The sequence below is a fragment of the Lepidochelys olivacea genome (genome assembly GCF_965140295.1).
Source record: "Lepidochelys olivacea isolate rLepOli2 genome assembly, chromosome: 5".
Lineage (NCBI taxonomy): Eukaryota > Metazoa > Chordata > Testudines > Cheloniidae > Lepidochelys > Lepidochelys olivacea.
Genome location: NC_140415.1, coordinates 75,103,968 through 75,129,140, shown reverse-complemented (window position 1 = coordinate 75,129,140; position 25,173 = coordinate 75,103,968). Strand labels below are relative to the sequence as shown.

Genomic DNA, 25,173 nt, shown 5'->3' with positions numbered 1-25,173 from the left:
GCCAGAGAGGGTTGAATGATAGAGTGGTGAACCCACTGATGTCTCCAGGTGAGGGCTAGGGGCAGACCTGAGAATGAAAGGGGGCAAAGATGCACCCCAACTAGGGAGCTTGAGGTGATGCATAGTGACAGATACTAGAGCTGTATGTGAGAAATGAGGCATGAGATGCCAGAGCTGTACGTGATGTTGATGGACTTTTGAGACTGGAAAGATTAAATGTACTGTTTGGACTTTACTGAGAATTATGAATTGTGGTTCGAGGATTTTTGTAATAAATTAATCCCACAACAGGCTATTTATATTTAGGAAGCTTACACGGATTTACTGGGGACTCCACGTGCAGGGAAACGGAGGCAGAACTGTTCTGCCGCAGCCAGATGCTAGAGGCTGTTCCAGGTGGGGTCGCCTTTTCACATATGGTGGAAAATTCAGGTAGGTGATCCCCAATTAAGAAGAGGGGAACTGTGAGTGCCCTAGAAGAGGGAAATCAAGGCAGGGGCCACTTGCTGGGCCACTCTGAGATCATGAGGGCTCACTTTGGAGGCAGCCTCCCTATAGTGATGTCTTTCCTGAAGTGCAACACTCAAACTGCAATACTCTAGCTGAGGCCTCAGAAGTGCTGAGTAGATGAGAAGAATTACCTCCCATGCTCTACATACAGCACTCCTATTATACTAGAGTGTATTTTGCCTTTTTTGCAACAGCATAACATTTCTGACTCAAACTCAATTTGTGATCTGCTGTAACCCTTAGATAATGTTCAGCAGAACTACTACCTTGCCAGTTATTCCCCATTTTGTATTTGTGCTTTTTTTTTTCCTTTCTAAGTGTAATACTGTGCAATTGTTTTCATTGAATTCTTCTTGGATAACTGGTCAAGGTTATTTTAAATTCTAATCCTGTCCCCCAAAGTGCTTATAACTCCTCCCAACTTAGTGTCATCCACAGATTTTTCAAGCACACTCTCCACTCCAAGATCCGTTAATGAAAATATTGCATGGTATCAGACCCACATGGATCTCTGCTAGAAACGTCCTCCAAACACTGAGACCCTGCGGTATACGTATACATTTGATTTATCCAACTTCGCAATGGTTTGAAAGATCTCAAATATAAAAAGATGAAATTATAATATCAATATGCACATTACAGCTAAAACTGTGAAAGGCAAGAATGTTAATTTGTGTTCAGCTGAATATCCCAATTATTTATCCAAATGTAAACCCACATCAGGGGTTGATTAAATACTCTTTATTAATGTATATAATGTAATATAATCTTATATTATTTGCTGACCAACCATTTTGGAGGTGAATGTTTTTATGTGGATGTACTGGTATAACAAGTAAAAATAGGTTAGGTCATGAACTAAACTTTAAGGGAAATTGGTACCCTTTTCTGTACTTGTGGCAACTGAAATCAGAGACCTTCAATTCAATCATGCTGTGAACCAACTTCTATCCAAATGGTCTCATTCCCCAGGACTGCCATAGGAAGCATAGTATAGATTTGCCTTGTAGACTGAGGAAAGTTATTACTACCGCTATGGTAACTTGGGAAAACCTGCTTAGTGAGTTTTATTAAAATCAGACTAAAAATTAAAAGTGAGAAAACACTAGGACAGCAAGAAATAATCTATACGTGTACAAAAAATCAGCCTGTTTGTAATAAGTCCAGAAGGGCCAGGTGCCAGTTGGCATTTGTGACAATTAATTTCTATCAATTATTGTGCCTTTTAGGAAGCTAAGGACCATCCCTTCATGTTGGACCAGACTCTGAGGTTCTCTGTCAGGTTTTCCTGAGTCCTTACTCAGGCAAGTTCCCAGTGACTTCAGTGGGAGTCTGCCAGAAGAAAGATTTGGCCCTTCGTGAGAAGTTAGCCACAGTAGCACTGTGAACAGCATTTATGTTAAGCAAGGTACATGTGGAGTCAGGGCACTGATTGTGCATAGAGAGCTTCATCCTTCAATCTTGTGATAAAAGTAAGAATCCTGGAAAAGACTTGGAATCTATAGGCCAGACTAGAGAAGACTCTCCATGTACATGTATTCATAGAATCATAGAAGGTATGAAACCCTAACAAACCACCCACTGAGGAACAGGGAATTCCAACAGTGAGGCTTGGTGTTTATGCAAATCCTGGCTGTACTCTAACATCTAAGTGGTTTCTGACCATCACCTTGCTCATGGAGATAGGGAATGGGCTAGGACAAGAATAAAGAAAATCAGGTAGGTAAGTAAATATAAATATTGTTTATTAGGCTTCCGTAAGTCTTTCCTCTCCTTGATTAATGATGGATATAACAAAACTAACCCCCCGACCAGGGGAGGGAGGGAAGTAGTTGAATGTGGTGCTTCTACAAACTGTGTTAAATAATTCAATCCTTTTCTCTCCCTGCCTGGTATCTTCTTTGCAAAGAAATTACCATGTCAAAAAAGCATTAAAAATGCTGAGTTGAGGTTCAGTCCTCACCTGTCAGAACCCTTTTGGAAAGACTTGAAAAGATTCCACTTGGTCCCCACTGCTTGCTCTTCCCTACTGATTTGTCAGAGGTGGATCCAGCAGGTGTCACTGTACCTAGAATACAGCAGTCCAGGGCACCAGCAAGGTATGTTCAACCTTTGGGGAATTCAGGCAACAGAAATGATAGTCACTGTGGGGGGGGCGGGGGAGGGGGACTCTTGAGGAAAGTAAGAAAGAGCAAGATAATTTCAGCTTTTAAGTGTGTACAAGTAATTTGAAGGGTGAAAATGCCAAGATAGTAAAGAAGTTGCTTAGGAATAATTGAAAGAATCTGAGCAAAAGTTAGGCTATGAGGAAATGTTTCAAAATAGTGAGCTGTATGAAACTGCAGTAGCTTTCCGAGAGATTTGGTGGAAGTGACATTACCTGAAACATTTTAAAACTGGAACAGACAAGCGCTCAAACATATGTTAGAGGGAACAATCCTATATAGGCAGGGAATGGATAAGATGGCTGTTTGTTTCTCTCTCCAATTTCAGTGATTCTATGAGCCTGACTCCCTCTATGCTAGATTAGTGTGATTCAGCCTTGTGTATTTCTGTGTCTTTGCTCCAGTCCCAAAGGATTGGGCTGGATTTTCAAATTCCAGGGGCTGCATTTGGGTCAGACTCTCCTTGAAATCAATGGGAATCCTTTCCATTAACTCTAGGTGAAGCTGGTTTGGACCCTAAATGACCTGCACTCTTTCTAATGAGATCCAGCAAGGCCAGATACTCTTTAAAAAGAAAAATTATGAGATAAACCAGAGTGGTGTCAGTCTGAATTTCCTGACAATCCAAATTTAATGGTAAGCCACATTGGTACTTTAAGACTTCAGATGTAGAAGGGAATTTCCTGTATCTATTTGAAAATAAAAATAACAAGCAATCACATAAGTAGAGATTTTCAAAATCAACTAAGGAAGTTAGTCACCCAACTCCCATTGTCTTGCAGGACACATAATTCTTTCAGGTATTTTTGAAAATCCTACTCATAATTGAGAGCATGTGTTCCTACCAGTTTCTGCACCATGATCACTTTGCTTAGATGATGTATCCCTTTTTCCCAGCCTTCTGTGTCTTGTCATTTTGGACAGAATGCTCATCAGGGCGGGGACTCTGTCAACATCTGTGTTTGGAAAGTGACAGCATATTTTTGGCTGCTTCCACAATCTAACTAATAAAGAAAAGAGCAAGCCTAATCAGCTAACAGCAGTGAGCTCACAAACTAGTTGTGAAGGAAACACTTCAATAGCAACAGGGATATAGCAACAGTACTTTTCTTAAGGGCCAGAATCTACTCACCTTTACTTGAGTCTATCTTACTCCACCACTACTAGGTTTATTAGTTTCAGTGTAAGTATGCATCGGAGAATATAGCCCTAGATCATCAAGAAGACAAACTGATGGAAGTAATCTCTTCTGACAAATTATTGAGAGACTTTTGGAGTCACAGGGCTTGTTTCTACAAGGTGCTGAGATGTGCATAAAGTTATGCATGAACTTAAGTGTTTTGCTGGACTGGGGACAGAACAGGCCAGGGTCTTGAAGGATTGAGCCAATTAAACACATGACATAAAATGTAACGTTTGTCGGAATTTAGTAACTATTTTAGAAATCTTAATTTTAAAGATGTGCCCAAATTGCCAAGTTTGGATGCAGATGCAAACTTTCCCAAAGTCTGGGGGAACTGGGGAATATTTTGGATCTCAAGCAACCTGAACCCATCTCTAGTTGGTTTTATTTTTAAATCTGTCTCAAAGCAAAAACATTGAAGACAAAAAAAGGAAGTGTTTTTGAATGCTGTGCTTTATAAAAAATTTTCAATGAACTTGATGTATTGCCTAAAGCATTATCAAGTTGCATGCTTCAGTAAGCCTTTTCACAGCACAATGTACCTGTTCTTCTGAATGGGGAGGGAGGCGGGAGAAAATATTAGCATTTGGTTTTTATGCTTTCCTTTCATTCCTTGTAACATGATCACCATCTGGATTTTGCACACTTCTTACTTTATGGACCTGTGCCCCCACAACTGTATTTGAAAATCATGTATGTCTCAGGGTTTGTTTGTTTTTTAAAGCATCTATAGTATAAAAGTTGAATGTCTATTGCATGGAATCCAGATACATGGATATGGGAAAGGAAAAGATCAAAAGTATTTTTAGGAGAAAAAAACTCTATTCAAGTTTTTACTAAGAATTCTTGGGTTACATTTTTCAGGGTTAAGGAGGGTATGATATCGAACAAAACTACGCACCTAAACAATGTGCAGCCTCTAACTGTTTTTCCTTATAGGGAAGCGTGTGTGTGTTTTCACATCCTCTGGTCACTGTATCTGAATGATGACAGTAACTCATCTGAGGTCAGAATACAAGCAACAACAGTAATCTTTAGAGAATGGCATATTCTCAATTTTACTTACACACAAGTACAATACAATGCGTCAGTCAGACATTAGTGAATTGCTACAGCAGCTTTATGCCACCTGGGTATTCATCAGAACAGGGACAAGAGCAGTTAAAGCAGGACTGGCCTATTATTTTCAGCTGCATTAGTCATTTTAGTTGTGTTTAAGGAAATAAGATTTTTTGGGAGGAATGCACATAGTAGGCATTGGGACTGGTCTCGGAATGTGTGCACATGCAGAATTCCAACTGAAGTCAAAAGGAGTTCCCTGCACAGAGGGTGTAAAAGATAAAGCCAATTCATTGAAAACTGAGTCCTCCTCTGGAAATAATTTTTTGCTTTATTTTACTTCTAATTACCCTGCACTGCTTCAGTGGTCTTTGACAAGGGCAGCATGCAACCCACATATGAGTCAGCCATTCCTCCAGTTTAGTCCTGTTATTTGGCAGGAGAACATGGAAAAATGGTAAATAAAATTCCAGCCAAGAGTGGGGAATGTTTTCATCTGTGCCTCGAGCTGATTTCTACACACAGAAATATGCAACCAATCCCACCTATGTCCTTCAGTTAGAGTGGATATAATCAATGTGTCTATTGTATTTATTGCTACCAACTCCCATATTAGAGTTTCATTGTAAAACCACAAGATGTTCACAAAAATGCTTTGTGCAATGGGTCAACTGCTCCACTAATTTTAATGGGTCTCCATGGTCGTGAAAGTAATTTGAAATAATTAAAACAAAACAATGAAATTCATTTACATTTTGGCTTTGTTTACTTATTCTCTGATAGGTATGATTCCAATATCTCTTATATTAGTGCTTTTCATCTGTATAAAATTAATATTGTATTGTGTTGTATTAGACTTCAGTCTAGTCTACCCTTCCACTATATTTATGTGCAGACTCTTCAACTTTTCCTGGGAGTCACTTCCTTTGGGATCTCATGCTCTTCCTTATGATTTTTGTGAGGCTTCTCCTTGATTCTCTTTTCTAGAACCTAGTGAAACAGCAAGCATGCTTTCCAGTCTGGGTTGGAGGTTATTTCTCCTGGCAAATGTTATCATTTCCCTATCCTCCACCAACAAAATGAATTGGCAAAGGGAAGAAGGCAATGGCCAAGCATGTCTATTTTATCTCTAACTTTGAGCATTCATTTTTACTTACTAATAATAGGAGGTTTTGTAATCATTTCTAGCCATTTTGGGGAAAAAATCTGTGATATGCACACAATTTTACACCTAATAATTGCATAGCCAATTATTATGGATTAGACAAAGTACTCACACATGGACATTTTGTATTTGATCCTGCTCCCATACAATTCAAAGGCAAAGCTTCCTTTATTTTATTGGTGCTGGATTGAGCTCTCAGGTGGTTATATATAACCATGTGCATCAGATACTGTGAGGAAGAGTTGCTCAGTTTGAATGCAGAAAACTGGAAAACTGGGCTTTGCTATTAATTGATTTATTTATTTAGAAAATTGGTCTCCAACTCTTGGTGCTTCATAAAAAGGAGTATAACATAATCCATAAAGTAACAGTATCCTTTTAGAAGAAATTGCTCAAAGCCTCTCATACCTATCAGATATCTAAGATGTATTTGCATGCACATTTGTGATATTTGCCTAAAATATATAAGTATGCAATTGTGCACATGGTCTTTCATCTAGACCTCAGGCCTTATTTTTTTCCTCAACATATGTCCATTGTTGCCACTTGGAGCTACTAACATATACTATTATAAGCTGCAGTGAGTAAGAAAATAACCCAGATGTTCCCTTAGGGCCAGATCATGGCCTGTGCTGGGTGCCCATGCTGGATAGTATGGGGGCATATGGTGCTTCCTTACTGTGTTACACCAGCTACTAACATTGCAGAGAGACGCATGGGGGAAAACAGCTTCCATAGAGTTCTACTACCTCATCTCACCCCCATGCTTGGGGAGCAAGAGGAAGGAGTGAGGAATAGGCAGAGCCTTGACTTCACCCCATAGTGAGTGTGGGGGCACACACTGAGATAGTTATAGGGTTGGCCCAGCATATGTCCTCTCCAGAACAGGGAAGGAACAGGGAGGCAAGGCTGCTCCTGAGGGCAGCCTGTTGTTGTGCTTCCCACATGTACAGAACATCTGACAATTTAGCTCTTAATATTAAACCACGATTCCATTCCCCTGCACAAAGGAGGATCCTGGTTACATGAGGTTCTCCGGACCAGCACTAAAGCAATAATACATTATTTGTATGTTCTATTCCACTTTTCTTAATAGAGGTCTCCTTTTTCATTCCCTTTCCTTTACTTAGCGGGGAGACTAGAAGAAATAGCTTGAACTAAAGTGTATACAACTCTCTTGGGCAACTGCCTTTTAGGCAGCTCTAACTTGCACCAGAACATTAGTGGAATGCAGACAGGCTACAGGAGGATTGTGGGAGGGGGCAAAAATAGATTACAGACACCTTGGCACCCCTCCATACTTGGCTACACAAGCAATCCTCAGCTATAGTAGGAGATCTGGCCTGTAATGTTTTATAGTCTGCTCCATGGCATCTGATTGTGTTGCTTTTGCTGACAATTTCCCTCTCAAAGAGAGGCCCTGTTTCTGTATGAGACAGTGAAACAGTATTTAATGTGACCACTGCTTGGTAGACTTGCTCTTAGCCTGAGGGCCCAGTTTTGGACTAAAATAAATAGAATCTGTGTAGCCGGTTTCCATGGTCTGCTGGATCGTCATGTAGAAAAAAAACAGAATTGTTTTGACGAGAGCTGGTGAATAGGCTATGTTTAGACAGACTTGGCCTGTTTTTAGCAATTTAAAAATACTACTAAAACTGTCAAGCTGTCATTAGAAGGCACTTACAGGGGTTCAGGACAAAGCCATGACAAGTAAATTGGCTTTTTGCATCTGGAAGCTGAGAGTGTGAGGCTGTACAGGCTAGTTAGGCAAGATCTAGTTAACCATTCAGAACTCAGACCCAACATCTACATACATCAAGGACTGAGTAGTGGGGGGATCATTTTGTTACAGAGTCTGTTTTCAATGTATTTTGCTTCTGGAGGAAGGAAATAACTCAAAGCCTCATACATCAGTCAGCAAACTGGGCAATGTAATAAAAAGCCTATCAGAAAAGGAGAGAGGAGAGGAAAGGTGGGCCTTGTTAACAAAAAGAAAAGGAGTACTTGTGGCACCTTAGAGCCTAACCAATTTAGTTGAGCATAAGCTTTCACGAAAGCTTATGCTCAACTAAATTGGTTAGTCTCTAAGGTGCCACAAGTACTCCTTTTCTTTTTGCGAATACAGACTAACACGGCTGTTACTCTGAAACTTAACAAAAGGTTTTGTCCACTGAGCAGCAAAGGTGTACATGCTGAAACCCTCCTCCTGCTGATGTAACTCCCTATTATGCTGACATAATAAAACCACCTCGATGAGAGGTGTAGGGCTTATGTCGGTGTAGTTAGGGTGATGCAGTATCTGTGTAGACACTGTGTTACTTACATGGGCTGTTGGCTGTCATTCTTGTCAATTTAAGAGTTCCATTGGAGCCGTGAAATTGACAAGAAAGCCGGCTCCCGGGCTGCCACCTGCTGTCTGCCTCAAGCCGGGCAGCCGTCCAATCTCCAAGTTTGAGCTGCCACCTGGGCTCCCCACTGGGAGCCCTGCTGCCCCCGAGGTCCCGCCTCCCTGCGTGGAGCACGGCAGCGGACCTGACTCCCGATATGAAGCTCCACCCCAGAAGTGAGAAACCCTGAGGGGAAGCTGGGCTCCCGGTGGGGAGCTGTGTGGAGCTGAAACGCCTGGCTTTCAGCCCCCCACACTGCCCTCTTCCGTTGAGGATGCACATCACTGACAGGAGGGTAGTGTAGACATCAGCTACTCCACTAATTAATGTGGTGACCATAAGTTGACCTACCATAGTTCGACTTATCTTTGTAGTATAGACATAGAATTTGGGCTTCTGCTGCCAGTTAGAAATACTATAAAAAGTTATCATGGAGTGAATACATTGACTTTGAGGACTCGGATTAACAATCTTGCAATGCAAAAATCATTGCAAAAAAAAAAAAAAAAAGGGCCAGTGTTGCTCTCAGAAATATCAATAGGGGATCACCATGAATAAAAATGAGGAGATAATTATAGTTTACATTTATATATTGCCATTCATCTTAAAGGATCCCACCTGTGCTTTCCTTGGAGAATTAGCATCCAAGAACTGGCCAGACGAGACACTGCGGCCCAGATCCGCACTAGTCTGAATGGAGCGATAAAAGTAACAAGAAAAATACAAGGAAAGGCAACAAAGATGTTATAGTGCTCAAAGAATGTCATAAGATGAAAGACTGAAGACACTAAATTTTTATAGTCTAGAAAAAAGAAGGCCCAGGGTCCATGTGATCACAGCTTAAATTCCTTCAAGGTTAAATTCAGCCTAAATTCCTTGGCAAAACTGGGCATTTGTCCCATTTACTCTTGCCAGTTGATCATCAGTTGGCAAAAGCAAACTGGAGAAATGCACAGTTTTGTCAAAAAATTGGGGTGCAACCCTTAGCACGGTGCAAAGGAACATGCTGGGGGAAGCAACAACGCCAGCCCAATGTGGATGGGGCAGCATGGGGGGCTCAGGCCAGGCCCAAGCATGGAGGGGGGCGGGGGGAGAAGGGAACCTCAGGCTGGCCCCATGCAGGTGGGCGGCAGAGGGGCTAGGGCAAACGCTGAGCATGGCGGGGAGAGAGGTCCTCAGACCAGCCCTTTGCAGTGTTGTTTTCCCTTTGGGAAAATATGATCACCCCAGATATTAAGGATATTTTCAGCACAACTGGGCAACAGAACAGACTGACTAAGGAAGGGGGGAAAGACACCTTAAATGGAAATTTTCAAGAAAAAAAAAAAAAAAAACCTTAAATGTACCGCTAGTGGGAATGATGGAGTGAGCAAGCGTGTAAAATCCAGGTTAATCAAAGTGGTATTTTCTAGCCCTACTTCCTCTGAGAAAGAGCCTGCCACTTTCTCCACAGCCCCAGAAAGGCCTGCCTGCCATGGGACTGGTTCAGCAGTAGGTGTGGGAAGCGTATTGGATTCAAGAAGCTATTTTTGTCTCTACACTCAAGGATTGTATGTATATTCTTCTCACACATCCAAGTGTGAGCCAAGCGGTTTGACTACATGATTGTATGCACAAAAGGAAACCTCCATTTTAACACAGTGGGAAAGGAAGATTGAAGTCTCTGTTATTTAAAAAAAACAACTTGCTAAAGGGACAATAAGATTAAATTTATCAGCAAAATATGACAGTTGCTCAAGTAACAGAAAAAGAACATCTGTACTTTAATTGTCCAAGTGGTTCCTGTACTACTACTTGTACATACATATTTTTGTAAAATACAAGAGTCATTTTCCAAGCTGTGTTTATTACAAACATGATTCAGTAGTATAATAGAATACAATGAAATGCTTGTAGATATGATAGAGCACTATGTCCAGAATCTCCTTAATATTATTCAACGATATTGTGGGGTTATTGAAAATCAGAGGCAGAGAGCAGGTTATGGCATTGTGCAACTTTCCCCCCACATCTCTGTAAGTGCACCTTACCTTTCCTACCCTTTACCTTACTCCTTACCTACAGCAGGTCCTGTCTACTGTTTCAGATTGGTATGTAGTTTTAGAATGTGGATAAATATGACAGGAGGGGATAGATTGAGACCTCCCAAACCATTTCACTTGAAATGGATTAAAACCAGGTCACCACTGGTGACAAGTTAGTGCATTCACTGCAAGGTGTTGGCAGTTTCAGAGAGTCAGCCAGGGAAAAATCTATCTTGCCATTCAAAGTAATTAAGCTACCCCCCAGCCAGATTTCTTCCAACACCTTTTCAACAAACAACCCTTATGCTAACAGCAGCACAGTTGGGTGGTTTTGATCAATCAAACAAATTATTGAATTACCATTTTTTCCTCACTCTTGAATCAGTTGCATAAACCTTTACTAATTTACTATCAAAATATTAGCATGATATGGCTCTTTACTTGTATAAATTGCTTACTACTATATTTGTATAGTGCAGCAGTATGGTGAAAGTGACAAGGAAAAGATCTATATCATACTGGCATTGATCTAAAAAGATCTAAAAGATCTATATCATACTGAGCTAATAAAGGGGCCAGAAAAGTTGCTAAGATACTGGTAAGGTATTAAAATATGAATATTTCATATTGATACATATCATATATGAGTGCTAATCTTGCTCACTGTAGTTCCTACATACTGTAGCCTTGGGCATTAAGGAATAGTATATTTCTGATTAATCCAGGGCCCATTCCATACAAGCACATGTGCATAGTCCTGATAAAGTAAAAAATATTTTTCCATGTAAACATATTAGTAGTCTAAACAATTTAGAGATACAAGTAGCACATAGACTTTGATACTAGATCATTGACTTTCCTACTTGTGTGTTGGGTTAACTCCACTGGAACTCATTAACAATTTCTAGAACAGTTCAAAAGTCTGTAAATCTGAATGTTCAGCTGGGTCTGTGTGCTCACTGTTTACAGCAAGTCACCCGAGTTTCAGTCATAGGCTTCAGATGTAAACTTCCCCAAAGCTTAGGGCAGTTCTGATCTGAAGTTTTGGTTTGGACCCCATTCAGATCCTATCACCCAGAGAGATTTCTTCAGTGTCCTCTCCATAAGACCACAACTAGAATGATTCATAAAAGTCCTGGGAGAATCCTTAGAAATCACATATAGAGTCAAGGACTAGCAGAGAAAACTAAAAGGCAGAAGAAAATATGACTTTTCAGTGGACCTGAGATAACAGCAACGAGATATTGTGTTGCTAAGAGGAGTTATGCACCCTGTTTTAAATTAAATCTGAATAATAGGCTGAATCCTCAGCTTCAGCTGAAGAAAGAAAAGGAGTACTTGTGGCACCTTAGAGACTAACCAATTTATTTGAGCATAAGCTTTCGTGAGCTACAGCTCACTTCATCGGATGCATACTGTGGAAAGTGTAGAAGATCTTTTTATACACACAAAGCATGAAAAAATGGGTGTTTACCACTACAAAAGGTTCTCTCTCCCCCCACCCCACTCTCCTGCTGGTAATAGCTTATCTAAAGTGATCACTCTCCTTACAATGTGTATGATAATCAAGGTATTACCAGCAGGAGAGTGGGTAGGGAGAGAGAAAACCTTTTGCAGTGGTAAACACCCATTTTTTCATGCATTGTGTGTATAAAAAGATCTTCTACACTTTCCACAGTATGCATCCAATGAAGTGAGCTGTAGCTCACGAAAGCTTATGCTCAAATAAATTGGTTAGTCTCTAAGGTGCCACAAGTACTCCTTTTCTTTTTGCGAATACAGACTAACACGGCTGTTACTCTGAAACCTGTCATTCAGCTGAAGAGTGAGGGCAAAATGTGGTTTAAGGATACCTTTACATCCCACTGATTTCCCCCACCCCCAAATCTTGGCAGAAGCCAGTTCACCTCCCAGTGTCATTTAAAGCAGTCCAAGAGACCATTCCAACAGCTGGAGATTAATGCTCCGGTCATGCCTCCTTCACCTGCAATTCATTGGCTACATTCTATTCCCTACAGTGAGGAAATCTCCAAGGAGTTGGTTAAGCTAGCTTTCTGCTGGCCTTAGAGCAGCATACAGAAAGCTTAGTGGGGGCCAAAATCTGGCCCCATGTGCTTAGTTTTAATGGCAAAATAGCGTATGTCTCTGAGAGCTCTGGTTTAGGGGGAAATCCATATTCAGTGTTTTGTCCTTCTTTGGTGGACACAATGGCTGAAATATACTTTTCTTCATACTGTATTCGGAGTTCCTCTGGAATGCTTCAGAGACTTGAGAGAGTATTTGATACTTTTCCAAATCACCGGAAAATTGTACATGTGCTAGAAGGTGTTAAAATTTCTGTAAAACTGTTTTCAGGAATTTTGCGGTGAGATTGGAGTTGAGACACATCACAGCTGTATATTAGCCACAGTATTAAAATGCAAGTGAAACACTGCTACACGTTTCTGAGGCTGTGTTTCATTCAAAAATTCAACATGAAGCATCTTTCTCTGCAAACAAGCCAGCTGCTCTGAATTTCTAGTTATTTTGGTAGAGTATGATATTTCAGCTGAGAAAAGTCTGAGATGCTTTTGGGGAATTCATAGATAGCATATGGAAATTATAGTCACATTATAATAAAATACTTACTTTTAATAATGAAATACAGACATTATGCCATGAAATATGTACTATGGGTGAAACCCTGCCCTAGTTAAGCATTCAGCTTCCCTTGTATACAAAAGGGCTTATGTGTACACACATGAAGGCAGAAATTGACCCTATAGATATCGGCTATAGAAGGAAATACAGACCAGAGGCACTCACTATTTCTACTGTGCCTAACACATATGGTCCCCAACCTCATTGGACCTCTGGGTGCTACTCTAATACAAATAAATTGTAATAATAGATGGAAGCCTGGAGAAAGTATGTGTTATGGTGCACTAGGTAGAGAAGAAAGGAACAAAATGAAATAAAGAAAGAAAAGGTCAGCAGCAAGAGTCTTGTTTGTTAGCCCATCTCTTCACAGAGAGGAGGCTAAAATGGACTCAGCTAAGTTTAGCAGCAAACCAGAGGTGACCAGTGAAGAAAAGAGAGATGCTCAAATATCGTCATCAGTAACATCTTGCTCTATAACAGTTTATGTAAATGATAGTCTTTAAATCCAGCCCAAGTCCTCACACTAAAAGACAACACCACCATCCTGCCAGTCACTCAGGTCTGTAACCTAGACATCATCTTCAACTCAAACCTCTCTAACTCCTCACATTCAGGCTATGACTAAATATTGCAGATTCCATCTGCATAACACCTCAAAGATACGGCCTTTCCTATCCATCTACACAGCTGAAACTCTCGTCAGGCTGCCATCACCTTGATTAATGCAACATCCTTTTCTCTAGCCTTGACAAATGCATTCCCCCCCCCCCCCGCCATATCCTTTCAGGATGCTGCTGCCAAGATTATTTTCCTAGACCGTTCCTTTGACCATGTCACCCTCTCTGCATCCCTCCACTGCCCCCTTGTCTTCAAGTTCAAAGGCCTTCATGTCCTATCCCCAGTCCCACCCTACCTATCATTTCTCATTCACTATTGAGAGAGCAGTTCCCAGTCTTTGACTGGCCAATAATGGCAACTTCTATTGCCCACTGGTTACGTTTTCAAAAAAGCACTTTTGTGGTTTCTCTCCTGCTGCCCCTCATATTTGGGAGAAGCACCCTGTAAATATCTGCAAAGCCACTTCATTTTTCTCCTTCAAAGCCCTCCTTAAAATTCTTCTTCGCCATAAGTCCTACAAAAATTACAATTAGATTGCTGGTGTACAGATACCACTGCCTATCGTGCAGTCTAATGTTGTCTTGTTGTTTCTTTGTACTCCCTGGTCTTTCTGTATCCACCTGTTGTCTTATACTTGCATTGTCAGCTCTCTGAGGCAGAGCCTGTCTTTTTGTTCTGTCTTTGTACAGCACCTAGCACAGTGGATTCTGGTCCATGACTAGGACTCCTAGGTGCCAGGTTAACACTATAATACATAAAGGGAAAACGGTTAAAGGATATTTGAGAAAATGGCAAAGAAATTTTATTGCCTGAACATGTAAATAAACTTAAGAGGAATATAGGTGTAGCAAGAAAAACAGTGTATGCTTCTGAGAAATTGCCAGAAATTGGAAAGAAAAACTCCTAAACCTGCACATGTTAACCTGAGGAGTTCTGAGTGAATCAAAGATTAGCCTCTTGTGGCATGAGGCATTCTAAGAGTGTAGTTTCAGAGTGGACTCCAGTGGTGGAGTATGGTACAAGAGGCAGATGTGTAATCAGATGTGACTGGCAAAGAGGTGGTCTGAGTTCTGGGAGGCATATCCTTGGCATGACAAAGACTCAAAATGTCTGAGGATGAGAAGAAAGCCAGAATATGGAGTGCCAGAGATCATCCCAGACAATCTTTGAGAGGGACAGAGATAAGTGTTCAGACTGAGAAATCAGGGGGACAACTAGAAATGATATAGCTCCAATCTCATATCTGCTACACAAATCTGCGGCTCTAGTTGCCAGCTGATCCTTAAATGTCAGCTGAACATCTCCATCAGAAGACTTTGCAAAGCAGAATAACCACTTAATTTGTAAAAAAAAAAATGTTCTGTACTGTTTTGGAGACTGCTTTCAATCTCAGCCTTTGTATTAACCTTCAGTGAGAGAACTGAAGTCCTTATTGTCAATACTTCTGAAAAGAAATCTTGCCTCACATTATATTTTCAAAATAACAAAAAGCCCTGTCAAAGTCAGTGCAGATTATTTTGGAAGGATTCTAATGGAGAGTTGGATTATTTGGGGATAACCAGGCAGTTTCAATGTTAATTAGTTTGGAAGAGTTATTAATGTTAATAGCTGAGAATTAGTCACCTATTCTGAAATAATCTAAATCAGATAAATAATTAAGTCAGAGGCAGACTTTGTAATGGTTTTAAATGGTTAGAATCATAGGACTAGTTTAAGATGCTTCTTGAATATTGCACCAAAGGTTTTAATCCTGAGAAAGAGAGAAGGGAAAATATTTTTGATTCACTTAATGGAACAAATGCACTTGCAAATGATTGTTTGCTATATTTAAAAAAGCATGTATTATTTAGAGAACTTAATACTTCAAAACTGTTCAGAGATAAGAACTGTTCACAGTAACAGGTAAACTTGACTGTAGAAACAGCTTGTTGTGTCCAAAAAGGAAATGGTTTTAACTGTTGTAAATGAATGTGTGACTTGATCCTTTCTGAAGTTTTTTCTTCTTAACAAGGAAATAATTTGCAAATTATTGTGACTAAAAGGGGGCTACCTGGAGAAGGAAGGGCTCTTCCAGGTTAGAAATTTACCCAAGACACACCATATGATGAGCATCAAGGATGTCCATACTGGATTGATCGCAGCCCGGGTTAATAATGACCACGCCATCTATCTCCCACCAGGGCGGACACAACAAGTATACTATTGGTGTAACCCCAACAAAGAGGATCTATGGAAGAGATATCACCATAGCCACATGGAATGTAAGGACATTGAGACAAATAGGGAGGTTGAAAGAACTCACGTACGAAATGAAACACACCTGGCATCTCCTAGGAATCTCTGAAGTCAGATGAAAGAACTTTGGAGAGGCACTAACAGAAGAAGGCCGTGTACTCTATTACAATGGAGAGGACAAACATGTCAACCGTGTAGGATTTCTTGTGCATAAAGATATCAAGAATTCAGTATTAGGATGCTGCCCAATGTCCAGCAGGCTTATTTCCATCTGTCTAAAGGCAGTACCATTTAATATCACAGTGGTACAAGTCTACGCCCCAACAACAGGCTATGATGATGAGCAAATTGAAGACTTTTACAATCAGCTCCAAGACATCATCGATACAGTACACAAGAAAGATATCCTGATTGTACAAGGAGATTGGAGTGTTAAAGTGGGTACCAATGCACAGGCAGATTGGCGAGATTATTGTGGCCCTTTCTGTAATGCGGTAACCAATGAGAGAGGATTGAGACTTTGAGTTTGCCTGCTATAACGATCTGGTTCTTGCAAACACATTAGGAGCACATAAAGCATCCAGATGATCAACATGGCACACACCTAATGGTCTACATCACAACCAGATTGACTACATCATGGTGCAAAACCAATTTCGTTCTGGGATTAACAGAGCTAAAACAAGGAGCTTTCACGGTGCTGATATGGGAAGTGTTCATGACTTGTGATGCAAAATTTTTGGCTGCGGCTAAGGAAAATCGTCAGGCCAAAGTCCACCAGAATCAAGTTTGACTTAGAAAGACTCAGAGACCGAAACATTGCAGAGACATTCCAAGCAATGATCGATGGAAAATTTGCCCTGCTGCTTGCTCTAGAGAAAGTCATAGAAACAATGACCAACAATTTCAATGCTGTAATGAATGAGGTAGCAATGGACATCCTTGGAAACATGGTAAGACAACAGAACCATGGGTCACAAATGAAATATTACAAATGTGTGACATTAGAAGAGAACTTAAGAGAGTCAAGAACAGCAATGAGGGAACTGATAAATACAGTATTATTGGCAGAAAGATCAAAAAAGGTATGAAGGTGGCCAAGGAGATATGGATTGAAAAACAATGCTCTAAAATTGGAGTGTATCAATAATAAAAATAGCAAATGAGCCTTCGAGGTTGTAAAAGATCTGACAAAGGAAAGATGGACCAAAACTAATGCAATTCAAGACAAAGAAGGGAACAGTCTTACAGAAGAAAGGGATATCATCAATAGGTGGATAAACTACTGCTCTGATCTATACAACCACCAGACAAATGGAGATCCTAGTGTCTTAGACAGCCCAGATTCAACAGAGGATGACTTTCCAATACTACATGAAGAAGTGGAGACAGCTGTGAAATCACTCAAAAACAGAAAGGCTACAGGTATTTCCAACAATCCCAGCCAAACTGATGACATTTGGAGGATAATTATTAATAGATGTACTCACCAAGATCTGCAACAAGATCTGGCAGACCGGTGAGTGTCCCTCCACGTGGACACAGTCACTAATCACCACTCTGTCAAAGAAAGGCAACCTGCAATTGTCAAAATAATTTGCCTTTTAGCCACAAAATATGGTGTGGAAATCAGTGCAGAGAAAATCAAGCTGATGACAAACATGATGGGATCAGCTCACATATCAATGGATAAGAGCTGGAGACAGTGAAACAGTTCAAGTATTTGGGGGCAATCATCACTGATGAAGGATCCAAGGCAGAAATTCGGGCAAGAACTGCACAAACAACAGCAGCAGTGGCAAAGCTAAAGCCAATTTGGAGGAATAAGAATATCTCCCTGGAATCCAAACTGAAACTGCTGCACGCATTGTTCATCTCCATGTTTCTGTATGCGTGTGAGACATGGACCCTTACAGCATAACTTGAATGGAAAATACAGGTAGTAGAGATGAATGCTTCCGTAAAAATCCTTGGCATCTATTACTTTGACCACATCACTAATGAAGAGGTCCGCAACATTATCACCCCATGCTCGGGGTCATATGAAGACGTTCTGACAATCGTAGAAGCGCAAGTTGAAGTGGTATGGCCATGTAACAAGATCTGGCCTATCCAAGATCATCCAAGGGACAGTACAGGGGAAGAGAAGAAGAGGTAGGCAGAAGAAGAGATGGATTGACAAGATAAAAGAGTGCATAGGAGTGGACTTCACGGAGACTCAAGCACTGAGACACCATCATCAGGAGTGGAGACAATTGGTTGATTGCTCATCAGTGATGATGCCCCAATGACCAATACAGTTATGGGAGTGATAATGATGATGATGAATTTGCAGATCAGAATAAAAGCTCAGATTCCCAGCTGCACTGGGGCCATTTTGTGTCTGTCTACCAGACACAGACAGCTGTAAACTTGGCAAACCCAGCCAGTGAAAGATCTCCCCTGTATATGGAAATCTTCCTGTAGCATAGGACTGCCATAGTGGCTCTTCATCCCCACAACTACCCTTTCTGCATCTTCTCTTCCAGCTCCCCTGTGAAGAGAGAGCACCTATGGGGAAATAGGTGTGGCTGGGGTGTCCCTGCCCCCAGTGATCATCAGCTGCTGGAATGGCCCTTCAGGGATCTCTAGCAACTGGCATAAAACAGCTCAACCTTGATGCTGCACTACTTTACAGAGGACAGGAGAGCAACCCAGCATCTGGCTCATCCAAGGACTGAGGTAGGGGAAAATGTTTCCTTCCTCTTGCTCCTTTTAAGCTGAGCCAAGCACAGTTCAGATGCAGCCCAGAATCTGATCCAATGTCAAAAGGAGTTACCTGTCCATTTTAGGTGGTTAGTTATAATTCAGACTTCTTTAGTCTCCTCATAACTAGCCTCTAAAAACTTTAGTAAGGTTGGTAATTATCCCATAAAATTATCTGCACTCAGACTTGGCAGTGGGTTTTACCATCTGTAGGCAAAATTTAAAATAAGTCTCTGCAAAGATCAAAAACAAGTGTTTACTTTTTCCTAAATGCCTGTTCACAAATCTTATAGGATGGGGCCTAGGAGAAGGCAGACTCCAAAGTTTATATTCACAAAGATTTAAACAGAACAAGCTATGTGAAAATACATTCCCATAGGCCTCAGTTCTCAGCTCAGTCATGCTTACACTGGACAGCAGCTGAGGAAGGGTTGGAGTAAGGTTGCTGAGATCCACCCATCTCCTCACCCAGTCCTGGGGTAGGTCTGGATCTTTAGGTTGTTCTGAGTTATGTCAGTGACAATGGCTTCCTCTCACCTTCTCCATGTACTTTCCATAACTCCTACACTGAGGGTCAGAACAGGTGGCATAGAGCTGGCTATACATCAATAGCATGGAGCATCTGGATCAAGGGCCAAGGATCTTGCCAATAAAGGTAAATATTTGAATAACATCAAAAAATATAAAAACAGCAGTGCCCCTTTAACTCAGCTTATGTTGCCATCATCAGTGGTCTTTGTCTACATCTCCTACAAACATCTTTGCACTTCTTTTGTGCCATTTATCATGCATGGAATGTCCTGCGATCTATATTTAAATATGTATTTTAATATACATAGAACAAAATTTGCCTTATAATCATTTGACAGATAAGCATTGTACCCAGCTGTGAGGGACAAAATGCCACGAGGTTCTGCCTCATATGGTAGGTATAGTATTTTGATATGACCCGAGGAACTGCCATCACCGTTTGCTGTACCAGAGGTTAAGCACCCTCGTGAAATGATTTGCACCCTCTAGTAATGGCCATGTACTGTAAGTACCTCTTTTCCTGTGTTGCAGAATTTCCTGAGAGCCATGGCTCTACCAACCTCTTAAAGCAACTGTGAGCCTCTGAATACATGAGCCTCTGAAATGTTCTAAGTCTTGGGTACTGCTGCTGGCAGGGGTTTTGTAGAACTCTGACATCTCTTTAATGGAAAAGTAAGTTTGGCGTATTGCAAATGCAGGAGCTCAAGAAGGCACATGCAGTTGCTCCCTTCTGAGATACTTCTAGTCTCATTTTCACCCTCCTTATGTTCCAACTCCATTATTCCTGCTTCTGATTATGTACTCTACAGCTGTTTGTCTCTCTCTCACACACACACACACCGGTATGGGGGTTCTCATTTGAATGACTTCTTGGAGCAGACAGTGTTCCCGTGTGTAGCAGGCCCTCCTTCACTTTTCTGGCACGTTTTCTACAGAAATAAAGAGATTGTGTTTCTGTTGTAGTAATGATTTAAAGAGAAAAAAAACATTCTACCCCAATGCTGCTACTTTTCCTATATCCTCTGCCGCATTCCTTTCAGTCCTTTAAACTGGCACAGCTTGTTGCAGATGTTTTCTCTAGGTCTATTTCTGGTATGATCCTTCTCCTCTCCAAATTTTTCCTCCTACATACATCACCATCTACCTCTCTTCAACCCTGGTTTTTATTCACATTTATTTGTTGTTGTATTTTTTAACAATGTGAAGCAGATCCTCAACTGGTATAAATGGTGAGGATCTGGCCCTGTGTTTCTTTGGCTCTGACATTTCTCTTTAAGGATTCCTTCATAAACACCAAATTTTCATCAGCGTTCTCTCCCCTCTTCTTGCTAACTGCTACTGCTGTGTTCCATGCAGACGGAGAACATTGTTGTAGTGTCCTGTTCGAGGACCGCAAACGTGTTTTGGCTTTTCACTTTGCAGGGAACAAATATTCACAGGTAGAAAGAAACTCAAAGGCTTTTCAGATGTCTCAATTTGGCAACTATATTGCCAAATCATTTTAATTTGTATCCTGACTTTTCTTGGGTTTGAATCTCCACTACATTAAGCTCATATGACAATAGAGAGACTTAAGAAACTGAAGCCCAGTGGAGAAACACTGGCATAACAAAAGCAGAATCAACCATGTGGTTTTCTACCTTACCATGTCTATCATGCTTACTTCTTGAAAGCTACTGAGAGTCATGTTAACAGTTGTTCCTGTTTTCTTCTCTCTCACATTGTGAAATCATGCAAATAATAGCAAGCCTGATACATATTTGTTGGTTTAGGGATCCCATTTCATTCTGTAGTTTGGAGATAAAGCCTTTGCATTTAAACTTTTAAATTTGTATATTCCTTAATGTATTAATATCAGGATACCAGTAATTAAACTGTTATTTCTGAAGACAAATCCTTTATTAAGTCTATTTCTACTGATAAATAAATATCACAAAGTGTCATCATGTGTCTGTATGTACAGTATTTCTGCTATGCATCAAACTTTATGGTGATTTTAACAAATTTTTAGTACCCCATGATCTGGTGTGTCAGAACAGGATATAATCAGACAAAAACACAGAAGCCTGCTTTCCACTAGTCACCAAGATGTCTCTCATTACTATTAACAAGACATAAATGCTATATTGAGTAGAGAGCATTTACAGTTGACTGTCCAAAATGGACATTTACCAGCTCTATGAATTACATTTACCATATATTTGTTGTATTTCTCATTCTAATATGAATAATACCAAAACCAGTCAGTTTCACACCAAAAAATGTAAGCTTTAAGGGGTTATTATTGATAGAGATTGAAGCAGTTATAATACACATAGCTTGCTAGTGAAGTGATCTGATTTTTCTTGTTTTAAAGTTGATGTACAAATTGCAATTTCTTGTATGAACTTACTATGCCTTTTCTTGTTTTAGCATTTTCTTGTTAGATTGCAGTAGATCTGATTGTTATTTCATTGAGTTGTTTTGGGATGATTGGAGTTTAGATCCCTCTTGCATACAGTATAGAGAATTGCCAGCAACCCCTTGATGTAGTAAGCATCCTTTCCTTAATGATGTCCCATGTTAAGGGATACTTAGATCTCAAAGCATCTAGCTTACCACTTTTATCTTCAGATAGCTAGAAATGATAGAAATTAGAAAGAAAAGAACAATTAGGTCATTTAATCCTTCCCCCTGCCAGTGAAAGACTGTTTTCTACAGTGCATTAAAGAGTGCTTTATCCAGTCTACTTTTGGCTAGTGATAGAATTGTCACTACTTCCCCTAGGCCTCATTCTGAGAAAGCATGCCTTTGTTAAAAGGGCTGTGATTTTATGGACCTGCAAACCACAGCCACACCATTGTAATAAAGCTCAGGCCACCTACACGGCTGGCCAACTGGCAGCTACTGCTGGATAAGATATAAGGTGTAGAGAAGCAGATGCCAGTTTTGGGCCAGACAAGATTTCCATTGGCAATGTCTCTGCCTGTGGGGGTCACACTCACCTTTCTCATTCTAAATTCCCTTGCAAAAACCTGCCGCAAAGGTCATATCCATAGCATAGCTGTGAGTGTAGAGATCCACTGTACAGGTTGTCTGCTGCTTTACCCAACAGCACAATTGAAAGAGAGTTGTTTGCTGCTTGTCGTGCTAACAAAACCACATAAGATGACGCTGGATTGGGCCCTTGGGAAAGAATTCCATAGTCTAAATGAAACAACATGTCTTAATGTCCAGCCAAATCAGCATGTTCATCTTGCGACACCTATTTATTCCCTCTCTCAGTCCAAATCATTCTCTGAAATGGCTCTCCTTACATAAAGGCCTTCAAATATATGTACACAGTTATATTCCCTCTTAGTGGTAATTAGCTATATTTAGTTCTTTTAACCTTTCCTCCTACCTCAGTTCTTCCATATTCCTAATCATCTTTATCATTTTCTGAATTCCCTTGAGTTAGTTAATATCTTTCTTATACTGATGCACCTAAACTGCATATAAATTCAGCTGGACCCAATGAGTATTAAGAGTGACTGTCAACTCTATGGGGATCTCTGAATGATGTCATTCAGGCTTTTGGGCAGAGATTAACTAGTTAATTTGTGTTTGGGGCCCAGGTCACTGCTGATTCTTGTTTTTCTTTGTTTGTGTTTGTTTGCTCTTAGCTGTAGACAATAGTATAAGAGAAGTCTTTATCCGTAAGAAAAGGGAAATCTGGAATCAACAGAAAATGCTTATGACAACAAATATTCTTAAAGTCTAACTCCAGTAACTAAGTTAGAGTTATCCCCAACTTAAAAGATAGAGGAATCCTAAACAAATGTCCTCTCTGACCAAGTGAAGGAAAGCTTTTTTTTTTCCTTTTTTTTCCACACTTTTAATTTGAACCTTTAAATGTCAGCACAGTGATATTTGAAGCACCATGGTATCACTAAACTTAACAATAATTGAGAAAAGGCCCTCCTTTATCCTTGATGTCAGCCAGTGACCTATGCCCGTCATGAGATGCTGTTATTCCTGTAGAGAAATCTTTTGTTCAAGCAGGTGCAGAGGCCTGTGTGTCAGACCCTGACACATGGTAGGTCTTACATTACCAAAACAAACAAACACAAAAAACACACATTGCAAAAGAAAAATAAACCCAGAGAGACTGGTAGTATTGAGACTTCTGGTGAACAAAGCAGTGATTGATTAGATCAGGGCCATTAATATCCCCTATCTCCATTGACTGAGCACTACTTATTGCTTTGGCATAATCAGTGTTTACAAGAACTTGGCTAACTTAGATCATACCATATGCCAGCCTGCTGGCTACAAGCTATTTCATTTGCAACTGCTGTCTCTGGCTTGCCAGTCCTCTAATAAGGAAAATATAGATTATGAATTGTTGACTATTATATTGAATCTCTGTCCAAATCTGATTAATGTAACTTTGTAGCATTGTGTATATTGGCACCTGAGAAAAATATATATATATTTCAAAACTTGCAGTCCTTCCAATTCTATTGTTCAATTTCCAGCAGTGGGGAATGTTCCCTAAAGCCATCTAGCAGCCAACCTTGTTCTAAGGTACAAATACATATGTCAGCATGGTACATGTGGAAGTTGTTAGTGAAGGACAGAAGCAGATAACTATTGTTTATCTTAATGGCCTCCCATCCCACTTTTTAGTAAGGAAATTCAGGAAAAAACAACTTGAAGTATGGTGTTTATAATCTTATTACATTGTCATATCTGAATGAAAAGTTTTGTTTGTTTTTGCACTCAAGGCTTTATCAAACTTTCCATTAAGAAACTATATCCCAATTCAAAATAATAAAAAAAGTCTGAAAAAATACTACTTTGTGCTTTGTATTAGGTAAAATCAGAACATCTATTCCCAATGTTAGAGAAAAAATAAGGGAATTCCCCTAATTAATACTCATTACAATAGCTTCTGAATCACAGGCAGAAGACTCTGTGACAGGAAGGCCTGGCCCTTCCTGGTTTAGAGAGAGAACACATCTAGACAGAAATCATTATGCCTTGAGAGTTCTCCTGTGAAGAAGGAATTTTCCACTGGCTCTTCAGCTGGTTTAAGGCTGCTGTATGCTGCTATATCATGAGTGGTGGCCTTCGCATACTAGAGAGTCCAACTCAAGCTATTTTAAACCATTAACGTGAGCAATGTACTAACAAGTCAAAGAATTTAGTGCCTCAAAGAGGTAGAGGACTAGTGGGAAGAAGAGAACTTTCTCTTATGAGACAGTGATGCATTCTGTGTATCTACTGAGGATGGAATATGGTTATGTTGTTAATACTTCACCTCCATCACCAGAAATCTTCTCACAGCAATATTGTTGCTGAAATATTGTTGCGTAGCTGATATGTAACATTGTCTTCCCTTAAAACCTCCAGAGCATGAGAAGAATAGTGTCATACCTACTCTGTTGAGTAAGTACTATGGTGCATGTACAAAATGGGGAGAAGATACCACAAAGTTATGTATTAAGTACTTTCCATGTTCACTTCTAAAAAAATCTGTATATGTTTGAAATTCATTAACATTGAAATTTGTTAACATTCTAAATGTTTGTATAAAAGAAATAATACACACAAAAAAGTGACCTGGTTTGTTTTTCCTTAATAAAATAAACTAGAATGCAAGAGTTTTTTGTTTCTGTCCATTACTTATCAGTTATGATGTATAAAGAGGGATTTCAACATCATTAATCATTTGTTTTCTTCCATTACATGCGCAATAAGAAGAAAGCAAATTTCTGTTATTGTGTGTGGAAATTGGCATGATGTCTGAAGAATCTGAACAGTGATGTTACAAGCTGCTGTGACAAACAACAGCCCTCTCTCTACACAATTGAGGAACCCCATGCTTTCAAGTACACTCTGACTACCTGTGGTTGCATCGATAGGCTTAGCAAAACCATGCTTTAAG

General features: G+C 40.1%; 1 long non-coding RNA gene across 1 annotated transcript in view; it reads left to right on the top strand.

Moving 5' to 3' along the window:
* The window catches only part of LOC311521126, a 495,541-nt gene extending 474,479 nt beyond the window's left edge, over nt 1–21,062 (top strand). Inside the window, exons 14-15 of the long non-coding RNA XR_014711803.1 lie at nt 18,515–19,386; nt 19,794–21,062. This is a non-coding gene — a long non-coding RNA (uncharacterized lncRNA). The remainder of the gene's footprint in view (nt 1–18,514; nt 19,387–19,793) is intronic.
* The last annotated feature ends 4,111 nt before the right edge of the window (nt 21,063–25,173 follow it).